The sequence below is a fragment of the Arachis ipaensis genome, chromosome B7 (genome assembly GCF_059453495.1).
Source record: "Arachis ipaensis isolate K30076 ecotype BB chromosome B7, ASM5945349v1, whole genome shotgun sequence".
In the NCBI taxonomy this organism is placed as follows: domain Eukaryota; kingdom Viridiplantae; phylum Streptophyta; class Magnoliopsida; order Fabales; family Fabaceae; genus Arachis; species Arachis ipaensis.
Window position 1 is genome coordinate 68,891,025 of NC_142442.1, and position 18,772 is coordinate 68,909,796.

Here is an 18,772-nt window from a genome sequence, read left to right on the forward strand (position 1 = left end):
TTGGAATGCCAGTTTGGGCCATCAAATCTTGGGCAAAGCATGGACTATTATATATTGCTGGAAAGCCCGGGATGTCTACTTTTCAACGCAATTGAGAGCGCGCCAATTGGGCTTCTGCAGCTCTAGAAAATCTACTTCGAGTGCAGGGAGGTCAGAATCCAACAGCATCTGCAGTCCTTTTTCAGTCTCTGAATCAGATTTTTGCTCAGGTCCCTCAATTTCAGCCAGAAAATACCTGAAATCATAGAAAAACACACAAACTCATAGTAAAGTCTAGAAATGTGATTTTTATTTAAAAACTAATAAAAATATAATAAAAACTAACTAAAATATACTAAAAACATACTAAAAATAATGCCAAAAAGCGTATAAATTATCTGCTCATCACAACACCAAACTTAAATTGTTGCTTGTCCCCAAGCAATTAGAAATCAAATAGGATAAAAAGAAGAGAATATACAATGAATTCCAAAAACATCTATGAAGATCAGTATTAATTAGATGAGCGGGGCTTTTAGCTTTTTCTTCTGAACAGTTTTGGCATCTCACTTTATGCTTTGAAGTTCAGAATGATTGGCTTCTATAGGAACTCAGAATCCAGATAGTGTTATTGATTCTCCTAGTTAAGTATGTTGATTCTTGAACACAGCTACTTTATGAGTCTTGGCCGTGACCCTAAGCATTTTCTTTTCCAGTATTACCACCGGATACATAAATGCCACAGACACATAACTGGGTGAACCTTTTCAGATTGTGACTCAGCTTTGCTAGAGTCCCCAACTAGAAGTGTCCAGAGCTCTTAAGCACACTCTTTTTTTGCTTTGGACCACGACTTTAACCGCTTAGTCTCAAGTTTTCACTTGACACCTTCACGCCACAAGCACATGGTTAGGGACAGCTTGGTTTAGCCGCTTAGGCCAGGATTTTATTCCTGTGGGTCCTCCTATCCACTGATGCTCAAAGCCTTGGATCCTTTTTATTTTACCCTTGCCTATTGGTTTTAAGGGCTATTGGCTTTTTCTGCTTGCTTTTTCTCTCTTTTTTTTGCAAGCTTTTCACTGCTTTTTCTTGCTTCAAGAATCAATTTTACGATTTTTCAGATTATCAAATAACATTTCTCCTTTTTTCCATCATTCTTTCAAGAGCCAACAATTTTAACATTCTTAAACAACAAATTCAAAAATATGCACTATTCAAGCATTCATTCAGAAAAACAATAGTATTGCCACCACATCAAAATAATTAAACTGTTTTAAAATTCGAAATTCATGTACTTCTTTTTCTTTTTCAATTAAAACACTCTTTATTTAAGAAAGGTGATGGATTCATAGGACATTCATAACTTTAAGGCATAGACACTAAGACACTAATGATCATGTAATAAAGATAAAAACATAAATAAACATAAAGCATAAAAATACGAAAAACAAAAAATAAAGAACAAGGAAATTAAAGAATGGGTCCACCTTAGTGATGGCAGCTTGTTCTTCCTCTTGAAGATCTTATGGAGTGCTTAAGCTCCTCAATGTCTCTTCCTTGCCTTTGTTGCTCCTCTCTCATGGTTCTTTGGTCTTCTCTAATTTCATGGAGGAGGATGGAATGCTCTTGGTGCTCCACCCTTAGTTGTCCCATATTGGAACTTAATTCTCCTAGGGAGGTGTTGATTTGCTCCCAATAGTTTTGTGGAGGAAAATGCATCCCTTGAGGTATCTCAGGGATTTCATGATGAGGAATTTCCTCATGCTCTTGTCCATGAGTGGGGTCTCTTGTTTGCTCCATCCTTTTCTTAGTGATGGGCTTGTCCTCATCAATGAGGATGTCTTCCTCTATGTCAATTCCATCCAAATTGCAAAGGTGACAAATGAGATGAGGGAAGGCTAACCTTGCCAAAGTAGAGGACTTGTCTGCCACCTTGTAATGTTCTTGGGATATAACCTCATGAACTTCTACTTCCTCTCTAATCATGATGCTATGAATCATGATAGCCCAGTCTATAGTAACTTCAGACCGGTTGCTAGTGGGAATGATTGAACGTTGGATGAACTCCAACCATCCCCTAGCCACGGGCTTGAGGTCATGCCTTCTTAGTTGAACCGGCTTCCCTCTTGAATCTCTCTTCCATTGAACGCCCTCTTCACAAATATCTATGAGGACTTGGTCCAACCTTTGATCAAAGTTGACCCTTCTAGTGTAGGGGTGTGCATCTCCTTGCATCATGGGCAAGTTGAATGCCAACCTTACATTTTCCGGACTAAAATCTAAGTATTTCCCTCGGACCATTGTAAGCCAATTCTTGGGGTCTGGGTTCACACTTTGATCATGGTTCTTGGTGATCCATGCATTGGCATAGAACTCTTGAACCATTAAGATCCCGACTTGTTGAATGGGGTTGGTGAGAATTTCCCAACCTCTTCTTTGAATCACATGTCGGATCTCCGAATATTCATCCTTTTTGAGTTTGAAAGGGACCTCGGGGATCACCTTCTTCTTGGCCACAACTTCATAGAAGTGGTCTTGATGTACCCTTGAGATGAATCTTTCCATCTCCCATGACTCGGAGGTGGAAGCTTTTGCCTTCCCTTTCCTCTTTCTAGAGGTTTCTCCAGCCTTTGGTGCCATAAATGGTTATGGAAAAACAAAAAGCAATGCTTTTACCACACCAAACTTAGAAGATTTGCTCGTTCTCGAGCAAAAGAAGAAAGAAGAGAGTAGAAGAAGAAAAAATGAAGGAGATGGAGGTGGGTTGGTGTTTCGGCCAAGGGGGAGAAGTAGTGTTTATTGAGTGTGAAAATGAAGGAGTGAAGATGGGTTTATATAGGGGTGGAGAGAGGGTTAGGGTTTGGCCATATAGGGTGGGTTTAGGAGGGAAAGTGGTTTGAATTTGAATGGTGAGGTAGGTGGGGTTTTATGATGGATGGATGTGGATTGGTGAAGGGTTTATGGAGAAGAGGGTGAGATGTGATAGGTGAGGGGTTTTTTTGGGGAAGAGGTATTGAGGTGATTGGTGAATGGGTGAAGAAGAGAGAGAGAGGTGGGGTAGTGGGTGACGTTAGGATTTTTGCCAGTAAAGAATTTTATAAAAACAGTCACGTTGTAGATATAGTCTCTAAACCAACAGAAATCCCATCGTACAAACCTTTTAGATGTCACAAGTAACAAACCCCTTTAAAATTGATAACCGAGTATTCAAACCTCGGGTCGTCTTCTCAAGGAATTGTAGGGAGGTATGTTCTTATTATTGGTTATGAGTCTTGTAAGGTAGGGGTTTTAGAAAGTAGGAAAGCAGTATGTTGAGTGATAAGAAAAATAAAATAATAATAATAAAATAAACTTTTGGCAAGGTATCAAAACTGGAGGTCCTATCCTTATCAGTTGTGATGAAATTTTGGATTTTAATCTCACTTTGTTAACCTCTAACTATGAAGGTAGATCAAGTGGATTAATTAGCTTAATCCTCAGGTCCTAGTCAATTCCTGTGGAAAGACTAGAGTTATTGGAGCAACTGCCAATTTCAATCACTGCTTTATTGAAAGCTCAAGCGTTACCAATTACTTAACCAAAGCCAAAAGGAAGAAAATATCTAAATTAAAAAGCATCAATATAAATAAAGCAAAGCAAAATTAAATCTGAAAATACCTCAAATTGCGTTAACAAAAGAAATTAAATCTGGCATAGATGTTCATAAATTGAATTGGGAAAATAAATAAAAATAAAGAACCTGGGATTGAGAGCCACTCCTAAAACTAAGAGAAATCCTAAATCCTAATCCTAAGAGAGAGGAGAGAACCTCTCTCTCTAAAAACTACATCTACTCCTAAAATTGTGAATATGAGAGCTTTATTATGAATGGATGCATTCCCCCACTTTATAGCCTCTAATCTGTGTTTTCTGGGCCGAGAACTGGGTCGAAAACAGCCCAGAAATTGCTGGAAAAGAATTCAAACACGCTGATTTCCATCACTGCGACGCGGCCACAGGGAGCACGCGGTCGCGTCACCTAGCGTTAGAGCAACTATGGCATATTATATATCAAATCGATGCCCCGGACGTTAGCTTTCTAACGCAACTGGAAACGCATCGTTTGGATCTCTGTAGCTAAAGTTATAGCTGTTTGAGTGCGAAGAGGTCAGGCTGGACAGCTTAGCAATTTCTCCAACTTCTTGTATTCCTTCCACTTTTGCATGCTTCCTTTCCATCCTCTGAGCCATTCCTGCCCTGTAATCTCTGAAATCACTTAACACACATATCAAGGCATCTAATGGTAATAAGAGAGGATTAATAATTAGCAATTTAAAGGCCAAAGAAGCATGTTTTCAATCAAAGCACATAATTAGGAAGGTAAATGTAAAACCATGCAAATAGTATGAATAAGTGGGTAAAGAGTTGATAAAATCCACTCAATTAAGCATAAGATAAACCATAAAATAGTGGTTTATCAACCTCTCCACACTTAAACATTAGCATGTCCTCATGCTAAGCTCAAGAGAAGCTAAAAAGATGAAGAGGAATGGTAGAATGTATGAAATGCAACCTATCTATATGAATGCAACTACATACAAAATGTTTCTATCTACTTGGTTAAAAATAAATAAATTCTCCAAGACAAATATAAATTAGATTCCACTAATTCAAATCATACAAAATAAGGTACAAGTAAACTTGTAAGAAGATAGCTCATGAAAGCAAGGAACATAGAATTTAGCACTGAACCCTTACTGGTAGTGTATATCACTCTAACTCTCAAGTGTCTAGGGTCAATCACTCTACTCTTCTCTAATCATGCTTTCTAAACTTTGTTCTTCATCTAACCAATCAACATTATTTAATGTACCAATGCAAACATCATGAGATCTTTTTCAAGGTTGTAATGGGGCTAAGGTAAGGGTAAAAGTATATATATGGCTAAGTGAGCTTTATAAATTGAATCTTTAATTAACCTAAGCTCTCACCTAATATACATATACTCTATATACTTTTAAATTCATGCCTAGCTACCCATAATTCCCACTTTTGTATAATTCCCATACTCATGTACCAAATTTTTTTCTTTAATTTTTATCACATGTGCATTGATCTTTTATTAAACTTAATATTGGGGTAATTTTGTCCCCTTATTTACTTATTTATTGAGTATTTTTAGATTTTTCTCTTTTTTTCTCTTTTTTTTGTAGAGAAACAAACATAACTTATCAATGCACATGGATTTTCCATTATTTTTCTATTTTGGTTTTTCATGAGTAGGTTCCCAAATTCCTGATATTCAAATAAATTAGAAACATTATACTTTTCCTTTATTAACCCATGTTCCCACAGTTTTCCCACACTTAATTAACATACTATCTTAAGCTAACCAAAGATTCAATTGGGATAATTAATTTGTTTTCCGCTTAAAGCTAGTGATGTGGTAAAATATAGAACAAATGGGGATTAAAAGGCTCAAAGTGGCTGACAAGGGTGATTTAAAGGGTAGGCTTATTTGAGATAAGTGAGCTAAAATCAAACAATGGCCTCAATCATGTGCAAGCATGTAAATATACTAAATAATGGACATATAGAATGGAACAAAGCAAAGATTGCAATTATAGAGAAGAAAACACACAAGAATAAAATATTTATGGTTAAATAATGTAACCATATAAATAAGCTCAAAATCTCACAGGTTGTGTGTTCTTTGGCTCAAAAACCATGTTCCACATACAACTTCAAACAAGTTTTAACATAAAAAAATTTTTCAATTTAAATTAGTGAAAATTTTCAAAGATAGGGTCTTAAAAGAATTTTATTACTTTAACCAAGTAGTAACTAAATGCATAAAATCAAATAAATATGCAAATGCAATAACTAATTTAACAAAGAAAATTTAAACATTGGTGTTGAAACAGAAAGGTACTAACCCATGGAGATCGGTATCGACCTCCCCACACTTAAAGATTGCACCGTCCTCGGTGCATGCTAAGATGTGCAAGTGGACGGGTGGTTTCAACCGATGCTTTTCTCTATAGATTGTGCAGATTGACTTGCCTGTTTCCCCATGTAAACGTCTTCCGGTTCTCTTTCGGGTGGCCATCCTGAAAGAAAAAGGGAAGAAGAGTAACTCAGAAATAAAGATAGGAAAATAAATACAGTATGGGTGGGTTAATGCCAAATAATGAGGGTCTCAATTACATGGTAGCTACAACATGCAAGTGAGAAAACAATAGAAGCCATGGCATGCCAGTGGTACAAAATGTACAACAATGGGGGAGAGAGTGGGGAAGGAGAGATAATATAAATTCATGTCAATGCAAAAGTAGTACATATATAAAAAATTGGCATTGATTTAAATAATAGTACTCAATCAGAATTAAACAAGTCATTAAGCACCAAGAAAATACCAGAAAAGATGTAACAGTTGAATAAGAACATTTGAACACCAATGGTAAAATAATAAATTTAGAAAAATAAAAATATGCAATGAATGAAAGTATGCAAATAAATAAAATAAAATAAAAGATAGGAAGAATGAGAAGGGAAAGAAATAAAGTAAGAAAGAAAGAAGAAAGAAGAAAAGATAGAAGAAATTAGGATTAGAGAAGAAAAGATAAGAAAATTGGTACTAATTTGGATAGGTTGTGTGATGCTGGCGACGCGGTCGCGTGGGTGACGTGGTCGCGTGGTGCGCAATAAGGTCAGGCGACGCGGACGCGTGGGGCACACGATCGCGTGACTTGATTTGTGCTACTGGCACGAGTGCAGCCTCGCGGTCGCACAACTCTCTGTTCGAAACTTGGTATTGCCAAAATCCAGGGTGACGCGGTCGCGTGGTCGACGCGATCGCGTGAGTGGCCATCATGGGGATATGACGCGGACGCGTGAGCCATGCGTCCGCGTGGTAAGGTGTGTGCGGTCAGCACTAGTCCAGCACCACTCTCGCACAACTTTCGGTCGTGTACCCTTCGTACGTCGATTTCTAGGTCACGCGGCCGCGTGAGTGGCGCGGTCGCGTGGGAGCCATTTTTCCCACATGACGCGGACGCGTCAGTGACGCTGCCACGTCGCGTGCGTGCTTTTTTTTTAATGCAATATGCAGAATGCAATGCTTAATGTGAATGCTTTGAAAACTTCCAGGTTCAATGAAAATTAAAATAAAATAAGAACAAACAACATGAAATAAAATTGAAAAAGAAACGATCATACCATGGTGGGTTGTCTCCCACCTAGCACTTTTAGTTAAAGTCCTTAAGTTAGACATTTGGTGAGCTCCTTGTTATGGTGGCTTATGCTTGTATTCATCCAGGAATCTCCACCAATGTTTGGAATTCCAGTAGCCTCCGGGATCCCAAACTAGGCACGTAAAGCCTTTGAGCAGCTTCAAACAGATTCTTAGGCTCCCGGGGTGTTGGATGTCAGGACAAATTCCAGGATCCCAAACCTTGCTATTGCACCCGTCTTCTTGTTGATCATCATGATTCCATCTGGGTCGCAAGCAATCTGAATTCTCACTAAAGCGGCCAAACAACTTTCTAGACCCATTCAGTTGAGCTTTACACCAACCTTTGCATTTAAACTTAAAGCTTCCAACCATAATGAACCTTGCAGGACAATTCTTACCACCGACCATCTTCCTTTTACTCTTTATGCCACAAAGAGCTCTGAGTTGACCATCCGTCTCTAGTAGCCCATATTCAAGTGGAATTAGAAAGCTAAGGGATATGAATTTTACCCAGTTGAATGTTGTGAAGGATGATGGCAACTTAGGGGGAGGGGTTTCCAATAACTTTGGCAAGGTGATTTCAAGCTCCACTCCCTTGTGCTCTTTGACAACTTTCACCTCTTTGCAAACTTCTTTAATTTCAACCTCTTCCTCTTGGTAGCTCTCTTCCAATTCAATCTTCTCTTCATTGCTTTCCAAGGGCATGGGAGGTTGTGCTTCTTCTTCTTGAATCTCCATCTCTTGATCAACCTCTTCCATGTCTTTAACTGTGATATGCCTTGGAGGTTGTACACCCTCCTCAGCATCAATTTCAAATGTCTTGGAAGGGGGTTCTATGACTGGACTTTCCCATGGAGGTTCTGCATCTCCTAAGTCTTCAACCACTTCTTCTTCTTCAATAATTTCGGCTTCCTCCACTTGTTCCAATACAAAGTCATGCTTCGTACTGTTCACTGGAGTTTCTAGTATCTCCTTCATGCTACGTTCTTCATTAGATTGCCCACATGAAGCCATGAGGGTTCCTTGAGTGTCCGAACGTCGGGAAGCTAATTGATTTATCGCTTGTTCCAATTGACGAATGGTTGCCTGAAATTGATCCACTGTTTCCTTGAAACGATCCTTTGTCTCTTGATGCACTCGACTTTCATAAATAGGATCATAGTGCTCTTGGATTGAGGGATATGGAGATGGTGAATATTGAAGTGGTGGTTCTTGTGAGTAATTGGGTTGGAATTGGGGTGGTTCTATATATGGTTCATATGGCTCATAAGGTGGTTGGTATGGTGGTTGAGGGTTAGGGTCATATGGAGGTGAATGACGGAAAGGGGCTTGTGAGTTTGGTGGTCCAAAGTTATGTTGAGGAGAGGGTTCATAGGCATATGGTGGTGGTTGTTGATAATCAAAAGATTGCTCACCATAGCCATTGCCTTGATATGCATCACAGAATGGTTGTTGATAGTCCATTGGAGGTGGTTGTTGCCATGAGGGTTGATCAAATCCTTGTGGCTCCTCCCATCTTTGATTCTTCCAACCTTGATGCCTGTTCTCATTATAGTTTCCATTCCTAACAACAACATTGGAATCAAACTTGAAGCGAGAGGGGTGAGAACTCATAGTTAGTTAATAAAAATTTAAAAACAAAGATAAAAACAAATTTAAATTAAAAGGTTATTTAAATTTTGAATTTGAAAATTGAATTTTGAAATTTTGAATTTTAAATTTTTGAATTTTGAAATTTGATTTTTGAAATAAGATAAGATAAAATAAAAATTTTAAAATAAAAACCAATAACCTCTTAACTTAAGAAAAAGCAAAAATAAAAACAAAAATAAAAACAAATAAACAAGCAAAAATAAAATATTTACAATAACCAATAATAAGGCACACGTTTGCAATTCCCCGGTAACGGCGCCATTTTGACGTTAGGACTTTTGCCAGTAAAGAATTTTATAAAAACATTCGCGTTGTAGATATAGTCTCTAAACCAACAGAAATCCCTTCGTACAAAGGTTTTGGTTGTCACAAGTAACAAACCCCTTTGAAATTGATAACCGAGTATTGAAACCTCGGGTCGTCTTCTCAAGGAATTGCAGGGAGGTATGTTCTTATTATTGGTTATGAGTCTTGTAAGGTAGGGGTTTTAGAAAGTAGGGAAGCAGTATGTTGAGTGATAAGAAAAATAAAATAATAATAATAAAATAAACTCTTGGCAAGGTATCAAAACTGGAGGTCCTATCCTTATCAGTTGTGATGAAATTTTGGATTTTAATCTCACTTTATTAACCTCTAACTATGAAGGTAGATCAAGTGGATTAATTAGCTTAATTCTCAGGTCCTAGTCAATTTCTGTGGAAAGACTAGAGTTATTGGAGCAACTCCCAATTTCAATCAGTGCGTTATTGACAGCTCAAGCGTTACCAATTACTTAACCAAAGCCAAAAGGAAGAAAATATCTAAATTAAAAAGCATCAATATAAATAAAGCAAAGCAAAATTACATCTAAAAATACCTCAAATTGAATTAACAAAAGAAATTAAATCTGGCATAGATGTTCATAAATTGAATTGGGAAAATAAATAAAAATAAAGAACCTGGGATTGAGAGCCACTCCTAAAACTAAGAGAAATCCTAAATCCTAATCCTAAGAGAGAGGAGAGAACCTCTCTCTCTAAAAACTACATCTACTCCTAAAATTGGGAATATGAGAGCTTTATTATGAATGGATGCATTCTTCCACTTTATAGCCTCTAATATGTGTTTTCTGGGCCGAGAACTGGGTCGAAAACAGCCCAGAAATCGCTGGAGAAGAATTCAAACACGCTGATTTCCATCACTGCGACACGGCCGCATGGAGCACGCAGTCGCATCACCTAGCCTCAGGGCAACTATGGCATATTATATATCAAATCGAAGCCCCGGACGTTAGCTTTCCAACGCAACTGGAACCACATCGTTTGGACCTCTGTAGCTAAAGTTATAGCTGTTTGAGTGAAAAGAGGTCAGGCTGGACAGCTTAGCAATTTCTCCAACTTCTTGTATTCCTTCCACTTTTGCATGCTTCCTTTCCATCCTCTGAGCCATTCCTGCCCTGTAATCTCTTAAATCACTTAACACACATATCAAGGCATCTAATGGTAATAAGAGAGGATTAATAATTTGCAATTTTAAGGCCAAAGAAGCATGTTTTCAATCAAAGCACATAATTAGGAAGGTAAATGTAAAACCATGCAAATAGTATGAATAAGTGGGTAAAGAGTTGATAAAATCCACTCAATTAAGCACAAGATAAACCATAAAATAGTGGTTTTTCAGTGGGGATCCTATGGGGTCCACAGATCCTGAGGTGTCAAGGATTTTTCATCCCTGCACCAAGTGGCGTACAAAACGCCCTTTTCTGCCAATCCTGGCGTTAAACGCCAAGTTACTGCCCATTTCTGGCGTTTAACGCCGGCTTCTTGCCTTTTTCTGGCGTTAAACGCCAGCTCTGTGCCCCTTTTTGGTGTTAAACACCCAGAATTGTGCCAGACTGGGCGTTTAACGCCCATTCTGCTACCCTTACTGGCGTTTAAACGCGAGTAAGTTTCTCCTCCAGGGTGGTCTGTTTTTAATACTGTTTTTTATTCTATTTTTGCTTTTTCAGTTGTTTTTGTGACTTCACATTATCATCAACCTACAGAAAATATAAAATAACAATAGAAAATAGAAATTTAACATAGATAAGTAAAGATTGGGTTGCCTCCCAACAAGCACTTCTTTAATGTCAGTAGCTTGACAATGGGCTCTCATGGAGCCTCACAGATACTCGGAGCATGGCCTCCCAACACCAAACTTAGAGTTTGAATGTGGGGGCTCTGTTTGACTCTGCATTGAGAGAAGCTTTTCATGCTTCTTCTCCATGATTACAGAGGGAGATCCTTGAGCTTTAAACACAAGGGAGTCCTCATTCACTTGAAGGACCAATTCTCCTCTGTCAACATCAATCACAGCTTTTGTTGTGGCTATGAAGGGTCTGCCAAGGATGATGGATTCATCCATACACTTCCCAATCTCTAGGATTATGAAATCAGCAGGGATGTAATGGTCTTCAACCTTTACCAAGACATCCTCTACAAGTCCATAAGCTTGTTTCCTTGAATTGTCTGCCATCTCTAGTGAGATTCTTGCAGCTTGTACCTCAAGGATTCCTAGTTTCTCCATTACAGAGAGAGGCATGAGGTTTATGATTGACCCTAGGTCACACAGAGCCTTCTCAAAGGTCATGATGCCTATGGTACAAGGTATTGAGAACTTTCCAGGATCTTGTCTCTTCAGAGGTAATTTTTGCCTAGTCAAGTCATCCAGTTCTTTGGTGAGCAAGGGGGGTTCATCCTCCCAAGTCTCATTACCAAATAGCTTGGCATTTAGCTTCATGATTGCTCCAAGGTACTTAGCAACTTCCTCTTCAGTAACATCTTCATCCTCTTCAGAGGAAGAATACTCATCAGAGCTCATGAATGGCAAAAGTAAATTTAATGGAATCTCAATGGTCTCTGTATAAGCCTCAGATTCCCATGGTTCCTCATCGGGGAACTCCATGGAGGCCAGTGGATGTCCATTGAGGTCTTCCTCAGTGGAGATCACTGCCTCTTCCTCCTTTCCAGGTTCGGCCATGTGGGTTATGGTGATGGCCTTGCACTCTCCTTTTGGATTCTCTTCTGTATTGCTTGGGAGAGTACTAGGAGGGAGTTCAGTAACTTTCTTGCTCAGTTGACCCACTTGTGCCTCCAAATTTCTAATAGAGGACCTTGTTTCAGTCATGAAACTTTGAGTGGTTTTGATTAGATCAGAGACTATGGTTCTAAGTCAGAGTGACTTTGCTTAGAATTCTCTGTCTGTTGCTGAGAAGATGATGGAAAAGGCTTGCTATTGCTAAACCTATTTCTTCCACTATTACTGTTGTTAAAGCTTTGTTGAGGCCTCTGTTGATCCTTCTATGAGAGGTTTGGATGATTTCTCCATGAAGGATTATAGGTTTACATAGGATTCTCCCATGTAATTCACCTCTTCCATTGCTGGGTTCTCAGGATCATAAGTTTCTTCTTCAGATGAAGCTTCTTTGGTACTGACTGTTGCTACTTGCATTCCAGACAGACTCTGAGAAATCATATTGACTTGTTGAGTCAATATTTTGTTCTGAGCCAATATGACATTCAGAGTATCAATCTCAAGAACTCCTTTCTTCTGATTTGTCCCATTATTCACAGGATTTCTTTCAGAGGTGTACATGAATTGGTTATTTGCAACCATTTTAATGAGTTCCTGAGCTTCTGCAGGCATCTTCTTCAAATGAAGAGATCCTCCAGCAGAGTTGTCCAATGACATTTTGGACAGTTCAGACAGACCATCATAGAAGATACCTATGATGCTCCATTCTGAAAGCATGTCAGAAGGACACTTTCTGATCAATTGCTTGTATCTTTCCCAAGCTTCATAGAGGGATTCACCTTCCTTCTGTCTGAAGGTTTGGACTTCCACTCTAAGCTTACTCAATTTTTGAGGTGGAAAGAACTTTGCCAAGAAGGCATTGACTAGCTTTTCCCAAGAGTTCAGGCTCTCTTTAGGTTGTGAATTGGTGCACGAATTGTGAATCACACTTTTCACAACGCGTATCACTAACCAGCAAGTGCACTGGGTCGTCCAAGTAATACCTCACGTGAGTAAGGGTCGAATCCCACGGAGATTGTTGGTTTAAAGCAATCTATGGTTATCTTGTAAATCTTAGTCAGGAAGTCAATTATGTTTATCAGTTGAATTGCGAATAAATAATAGAGCATGGATTAAAGGTTACTTGTTATGCAGTAATGGAGAATATGTTGGAGTTTTGGAGATGCTTTGTCTTCTGAATCTCACCTTTCCTCTGTCTTCTTGTTCACGCACGCACGTCCTCCTATGGCAAGCTGTGTGTTGGTGGATCACCGTTGTCAATGGCTACCTTCCATCCTTCCAGTGAAAACTACGCTCACGCGCTCTGTCACAGCACGGCTAATCACCGGTTGGTCCTCGATCCTGTTGGAATAGGATTTACTATCCTTTTGCGTCTGTCACTAACGCCCAGCCTTCAAGAGTTTGAAGCTCGTCACAGTCATTCAATCCTTGAATCCTACTCGGAATACCACAGACAAGGTTTAGACTTTCCGGATTCTCATGAATGCCGCCATCAGTTCTAGCTTATACCACGGAGATTCTGATTAAGAGATCTCAGAGATACTCATTCAATCAGATATAGAACGGAGGTGGTTGTCAGGCACATGTTCATGGTTTGAGGAAGGTGATGAATGTCACGGATCATCACCTTCATCACAGTTAAGTGCGAATGAACATCTTAGATAGGAACAAGCGTGTTTGAATGGAAAACAGAAATACTTGCATTAATTCATCGAGACACAGCAGAGCTCCTCACCCCCAACAATGGGGTTTAGAGACTCATGCCGTCAGAGAATACAAAGCTTAGATCTGAAAATGTCATGAGATACAAAATAAGTCTCTAAAAGTTGTTTAAATATTAAACTAGTAGCCTAGGTTTACAAAAATTGGATAAACTATGATGGATGATGCAGAAATTCACTTCTGGGGCCAACTTCTGTGTGCTGGGGCCCACTTGGTGTGTGCTGGGGCTGAGACTTAAGAAATTCACGTGCAGAGGCCATTTGTGGAGTTGAACGCCAGTTTTTATGCCAGTTTGGGCGTTCAACTCCAGCTTTTGATCCTTTTCTGGCGCTGGACGCCAGAATTGGGCAGAGGACTGGCGTTGAACGCCAGTTTACGTCATCTATTCTTGTGCAAAGTATGGCCTATTATATATTGCTGGAAAGCCCTGGATGTCTACTTTCCAACGCAATTGGAAGCACGCCATTTCCAGTTCTGTAGCTCCAGAAAATCCACTTTGAGTGCAGGGAGGTCAGAATCCAACAACATCAGCAGTCCTTTTTCAGCCTGAATCAGATTTTTGCTCAACTCCTTCAATTTCAGCCAGAAAAATACCTGAAATTATAGAAAAAACACACAACTCATAGTAAAGTCCAGAAATATGAATTTTTCCTAAAAACTAATAGAAATAGACTAAAAACTAACTAAAACATACTCAAAACTATATGAAATTATCCCCAAAAAGCGTATAAAATATCCGCTCATCATAACACCAAACTTAAACTGTTGCTTGTCCTCAAGCAACTAGACAAATAAAATAGAAGACTAATAGGTTGAGAAGCAATAATATCTCAGAGTTTTTGATTGAAGCTCAGATCCTAATTAGATGAGCGGGACTAGTAGCTTTTTGCTTCTGAACAGTTTTGGCATCTCACTTTATCCATTGAAGCTTAGAGTGATTGGCATCTATAGGAACTCAGAATTCAGATAGTGTTATTGATTCTCTTAGTTCAGTGTGATGATTCTTGAACACAGCTTCTTTATGAGTCTTGGCTGTGGCCCTAAGCACTTTGTTTTCCAGTATTACTACCGGATACATAAATGCCACAGACACATAACTGGGTGAACCTTTTCAGATTGTGACTCAGCTTTGCTAAAGTCCCCAATTAGAGGTGTCCAGAGTTCTTAAGCACACTCTTCTTTTTGCTTTGGACCTTGACTTTAACCGCTCAGTCTCAAGTTTTCACTTGACACCTGCACGCCACAAGCACATGGTTAGGGACAGCTTGGTTTAGCCGCTTAGACCAGGATTTTAGTCCTTTAGGCCCTCCTATCCACTGATGCTCAAAGCCTTGGGATCCTATTTATTTGCCCTTGCCTTTTGGTTTTAAGAGCTTTTGGCTTTTTCTGCTTGCTTTTTTTTTTTTTTTTTGCAAGCTTTGTTCTTTGCTGCTTTTTCTTGCTTCAAGAATCATTTTTATGATTTTCAGATTATCAATAACATGTCTCATGTTCATCATTCTTTCAAGAGACAACATATTTAACAGTCTTAAATAACAAATTCAAAAGACATATGCACTGTTCAAGCATTCATTCAGAAGACAGAAAGCATTGCCACCATATTTAACCAATTAGAATTTCTTTTATTAAACTCGAAATTTTATTGCTTCTTATTCAAAAGATCTACTATTTTATTCATGTTTAATGATGATGAGAAAAATAAACTATAGCTTAATTGGAGATAAAATCAAATAGATACTAATTACTATTATATGACTTCTAAGGTAGACTTTTTATAAGGACACTGTCACAGAGTTAAGGCAGAAATTGGAAATTAACAACCTTTATTCTGGGGGTATGGGGGTTCCTCTGATCCTTGGGATGCTTGGTATTACAGAAGACTTTTGGCGCTTCAGTTCCCTTAAGTCACGTCCCTGCTCCTCTTGTTCTTTAAACATATGGGTCAGCATTTGACTGTGTTCCTTCTGTTGTTTTATTATTTGCTCCATAGCTTCCTGTATCTTGGTGACAGACGTCTCAAGATATTCCCAATATTCCGCTTGAGGAATCTCTGGGAGGAATTCCTGTGCTCTCTTCTTGATAAGATCCTCCTGTGCTTGTTGTCTCTCCATTGATGCTTTGGTGATTGACTTTTCAATTAGGATATATTCAGTTATTCCCATCTTGACTCCAGCGTCCTTGCAGAGCAGAGAAATCACGCTTGGATAAGCCAACCTGGCCTCTTTTGAATTTTTGTTAGCAATCTTATAGAGTTCAGTGGAAATCAGCTGATGAACCTCCACTTCCTTCCCCGTCATGATGCAATGAATCATCACTGCTCTTTTAACTGTGACTTTAGAACGGTTGCTAGTGGGCAACAGAGAACGCCCAATGAAGTCCAGCCATCCTCTGGCAACTGGTTTGAGATCCTCTCTCTTGAGTTGATTTGGGACGCCCTTTGTGTTGGTGGTCCACCTGGCTCCAGGGATACATATGTCCTCTAGAATCTTATCCAGGCCAATGTCTGCTCTCATCATCCTCCTGTTGAAGGAGTCTGGATCATCCTTTAGCTGAGGTAGCTTTAATATCTCTCTGATCTTGTCAGGGGTGGTATGAACAATCTTTCCACTGACCATGGTCCGAAATTCGTAGCAGGCAGTTCCAGATAGTCTTTGCTTGTCAGTCTGCCACATATTAGCATAGAACTCCTGGACCATGTTCCTTCCTATTTTTGTTTCAGGATTAGCTAGGACTTCCCAGTTCCTGATTCGAATTTGCTCCTGGATCTCCAGATATTCGTCTTCTTTCAGATCGAATCTAACTTCCGGGATCACTGATCTCGGACCCATCACTTTAAGATAATGGTCTGAATGTTCTTTAGATAAGAACTTCCCTTGATTCCAAAGTGGTTTTGGAACGCTCTCTTTCTTGCCTCTTGGAGTGGATTATTTTCCTTTGGGAGCCATGATCTTAGTGATCTCGAATAAACACACCAAACTTAGAGGTTTGCTTGTCCTCAAGCAAAAGAAAAGAAAGGAGAGGGATAGAAGGAGATTGAGGTGCACTTGTTGATGGAGGAGGGGTGAGGCCGAACCCAATTTTACAGGGGTGGGGGGTGGGTTTTCGAAAAATTGGAGGAGATAAGATAAAAAGATTGAGTTGAAAAAGATAAGATAGAAGATAGAGTTTAATTTTGAAAAGATATGATAGATTTTTGAAAAAGATAACTCTGAATTTTGAAAAAGATAATATGGATATTTGAAAAAGATATGGATTAGTTGAAAAGATTTTTGAGTGAAAAAGATAGATTTGTTTTCAGAAAAGATTTTGAAAAGAGTTGGGTTGAATTTGGAAAGATGGATTTTTAGAAATTAAGGATTTTAGAAATCAGGGTTCATGACATGTTCATGTAAAAATCATGCATTGAAGCATAAAATTTGAAATTAAAATGGAAATACGTGTGGGACAAATGGATTTGGCTCCTCCCTGTCTTCCTGGCGTTTGAACGCCCAAACACTGCTTGTTTTGGGCGTTCAGCGCCCAAATGCTGATCTCCTGGGCGTTCAGCGCCCAGTTGCTGCCATTACTGGCGTTCAGCGCCCAGTGGATGCCCATTTTGGGCGCTGAACGCCCAAAATGCCCCTTTACTGGCGTTTTCTTGCCATTGAGCTCTTTTACTCTGTTTTGTGTGCCGATTCCTTCTGTAACCCTGTAAACTTATACAAATGATTCTGTACCTTAGTGTCAGTGAACTTTATATAAACAAATAAAAATAAAAATAGGGCAAAAAAGCTTAGAGGGTTGATGCCCCATGGCTGGGTTGCCTCCCAGCAAGCGCTTCTTTATTGTCTTTAGCTGGACCTTGCTGAGCTTTTAATCTAGCTTCAGCCTTGAGCATTCTTGCTCAATTTTGCCTTCAAGATAATGCTTGATTCTCTGTCCATTGAGAATGAACTTCTTATCAGAATCAATATCTTGAAGCTCCACATAACCATATGGTGACACACTTGTAATCACGTATGGTCCCCTCCACCGGGATTTCAGTTTCCCGGGGAATAGCCTGAGTCTAGAGTTAAACAACAGGACCTTCTGTCCTGGTTCAAAGATTCTAGATGACAGCTTTCTGTCATGCCATTTTTTTTATTTTTCTTTATAAAGCTTGGCATTTTCGAAAGCTGTGAATCTGAATTCCTCTAGCTCATTTAGCTGGAGCAATCGTTTTTCTCCTGCTAATTTGGCATCAAAGTTTAGGAATCTGGTTGCCCAGTAGGTCTTATGTTCCAGTTCCACGGGCAAGTGGCATGCCTTACCATACACGAGTTGGTATGGAGAGGTCCCTATAGGGGTCTTGAATGCTGTTCTGTAAGCCTACAGAGCATCATCCAAGCTCCTTGCCCAATCCTTTCTACGGGTATTTATTGTCCGTTCCAGGATTCTCTTTAATTCTCTGTTAGAGACTTCAGCTTGCCCATTGGTTTGTGGATGATATGGTGTGGCCACTTTGTGGCGAATTCCATACCGAACCATGGCAGAGTAAAGCTGTTTATTGCAGAAGTGAGTGCCCCCATCACTGATTTAACACTCTAGGGACACCAAACCTGCTAAAGATATGTTTCTGGAGGAACTTCAGCACTGTTTTAGTATCATTGGTGGGTGTGGCAATAGCCTCAACCCATTTTGATACATAGTCAACTGCCACCAGAATATAAGTGTTTGAATATGATGGTGGAAAAGGTCCCATGAAGTCAATTCCCCATACGTCAAACAACTCAATTTCCAAGATTTCTTGTTGAGGCATGGCGTAACCATGAGGCAGATTACCAGCTCTTTGGCAACTGTCACAATTACGTACAAACTCTCGGGAATCTTTATAGAGTGTGGGCCAATAGAAGCCACATTGGAGGACCTTGGTGGCTGTTCGCTCACCTCCGAAATGGCCTCCATATTGAGATCCGTGGCAATGCCATAGGATTCTCTGTGCTTCCTCTCTGGGGACACACCTACGGATAATTCCGTCTGCACATCTCTTAAAGAGATAGGGTTCATCCCACAAGTAGTACTTTGCATCAGTGACTAATTTCTTCTTTTGTATTCTATTGTACTCCTTGGGTATGAACCATGCAGCTTTATAGTTTGCAATATCGGCAAACCATGGTGCTTCCTGAATGGCAAATA

General features: G+C 39.4%; 1 non-coding gene across 1 annotated transcript; it reads left to right on the forward strand.

Moving 5' to 3' along the window:
* The first annotated feature begins 12,607 nt into the window (after positions 1-12,607).
* LOC148552916 (small nucleolar RNA R71) lies at positions 12,608-12,715 on the forward strand. Its single transcript, XR_015893266.1, has one exon. It is a non-coding gene; the product is annotated as a small nucleolar RNA R71 (small nucleolar RNA).
* The last annotated feature ends 6,057 nt before the right edge of the window (positions 12,716-18,772 follow it).